The sequence below is a fragment of the Oratosquilla oratoria genome, chromosome 2 (assembly GCF_046742065.1).
Source record: "Oratosquilla oratoria isolate Oo_2021 chromosome 2, ASM4674206v1, whole genome shotgun sequence".
Classification (NCBI taxonomy): Eukaryota; Metazoa; Arthropoda; class Malacostraca; order Stomatopoda; family Squillidae; genus Oratosquilla; species Oratosquilla oratoria.
In genome coordinates, this window is record NC_134778.1 from 85,462,425 (window position 1) to 85,464,924 (window position 2,500).

Here is a 2,500-nt window from a genome sequence, read left to right on the forward strand (position 1 = left end):
GCGCAAAGGAAGTTGATGCCGACGGTCCAACGTCAGTTCCGTCTGTCCGTTGAAAATGTTACTTCCATCGAGTTTCGTCAGTTCCGTCTGTCCGTTGAAAATGTTACTTCCATCGAGTTTCGTCAGTTCCGTCGGATTCCGTCGAGACCGTCCGTCCCTCTGATTCCGTCGATCTGTCACCTCTACTTTCCCCCAAAGTTGGGCATTACCGGCTTCAGTGCCTGTTGGCAATTCTCTGTCTATGCTGGCCGCCGCCGGGAAACTTTAGTCATGTCTATGGCATCCATTCGATTTATTTTTTCATTCTTTTATTTTATTATTTTTCTAAGGAACCCACCCTCAGCAGGAGACCACTCTTTGCCTCCGGTCCGTCTTCTATTTATTCTTTCATTTATTTGCTTATTTATTTATTTACTTTTCTCTCAGCCTCTCATCCAAGATGGACAATTACTTTTCTTCCACCAGACTCATGTAAGAAGGACGGTTCTTGAACAAAGAAGTCTCCGACCCTCCCCGTCTGGTTTCAACCTATATATAGAATATCCTTTACGATGCAATAAAGCCTATGACAGCCCCCTTCCCTGCCTTCCTTCATCCTCCCCCCCCCCACCATTCTCCCTTTGTGTCCTTCCTTGTGATTAAAAACTAATCTTCACTCAAAGAAGAATCACGATTATTTTCAGCTTGTACTACCCCCCCCTTTCTTCATGATAGTAATAGTTGGGTTCCACAGCCCCGTTAAGGATGGCAACGGTCCTCCGACCATTCCGTAGGTCTCTGTCACAGGTTTATAGTGGTAGGAGGGAAGCAGTGATTAGTTGTCGTCTTTCATCACGTAAAAGAAGGCGAGGTGCTTACACCAGGAGGCGCTGAGTAGCTGCGACTAAAGCCGTTACCTTTGCTCTGTGCGCCTGGACTGTTGAGACAAGTAACTATCAATCACTGCTGGGTAGTCGGAGAGAAGTGCGGGAGTCGAACCCACAGCTAAGCGAAAGAGACCAGCACGCTTCCGATGACGCCACCAGGGCACTCGACAAGTGGGAGGAAATGCAGTTTGAGTCAATAACCGACGGAACCGGAGGCAGTCACGGACAACTTTGGCAAGCAGAAGGTCATCAAAGAAACCGCGTCCACTTTTCGACAAAACGCGGACTAATTTGACACCCATCACCAGCCACACACACCTCTCCTGTGCCGTCTACTCTCAATCTGGGCAAGTATCCTTCCACTTCCATCTATCATCCCTCTTCTATTTCCAGTGTCGCCATTTCTCCTCCCAACTCCACCTATTCTCAACAATACGCTTATGCTCCTTCGTGTGCTGGTGGCGTGCTTTTCTCGCTTTCACTTCGTTGTGGGTTCGAGTCCCGCACGCCGCTTCGATTCCCGACAGTTGTTACTACCTGCCCCAACAGTCCCTGAAGCGAATAATAGGGCAAAGGTGACGGCTTCGGAGGCAGCTACTCAGCGCCTCCTGGCGTAGGCTCCTCACCTTCCCTATATGTTCCTTCCAGCCCCAATTCCCTTTCACAACTTTTTCATCCGGGCTGGTGGTCGCAATTTGATCACCCTTTCCTTAACTTGTAGATGATTCTCGAAGACAGAGTCGATGAGGACTTCCTCGCCACGCTCATGCTGAAAGTTTTCATTCACCTGTACGAAGAGGAGTGGGAAGTGGAGGGGGAGAGAGGAAGGGGAGGGGGTAGTGGAGGGGAGAGAGGGAGGAGGAAAAGGGGGAGGAGGGGAGGGGAGGAGGAGGGTAAGGTAGGAAGGAGGATAAGGTAGGAAGTAGGGGGAGCAGGGGGAGAGGGGGAAGGGGAGATAGGGAGGAGGACAGGGAGGGGAGGAGAGGGGAGGAGGGAGGGAGGTAAGAGGGGAGAGGGGGAGGAGAGAGGGAGATGGGAGGGGGAGGGGGAGGAGGAGAGGGGGAGGAGGAGAGGGGGAGGAGAAGAGGGGGAGGAGAGGGGAGGAGGAGAGGGGAGGAGAAGAGGGGGAGAGGGGAGGAGGAGAGGAGGAGAGGGGGAGGAGGAGAGGGGGAGGAGGAGAGGGGGAGGAGGAGAGGGGGAGGAAGGGTAGGGGAGGGGTAAGGGAGGGGGAGGGGAGGGGTAAGGGAGGGGGAGGGGAGGGGTAAGTGAGGGGGAGGGGAGGGGTAAGTGAGGGGGAGGGGAGGGGTAAGGGAGGGGGAGGGGAGGGATGAATGGGAGGGTGGAAGAGGGAGGGGGGGGACGAGACACGCGGGACAAACCGAGGTCTTCACCCAGCAAGATCTTTTGTAGATTCTTCTCTCCCTCGCCCCTTTCAGCTGAACAGAACAGTCAACACTAGCAAAGGTGTCACTGTCTTTTGAATTTTCTCTTTCTTTCTTCTATGGGGCATTGTTTTCGACCTCGTTTCTCATGACGAATCCCGGGTTGGAATCGAGCGACTCGTGGTGATTTATCTGTTTTTGGTATTCCAAGTACACTGGGCACAGGTGAAGGCCTCATGGAATGCACTTATC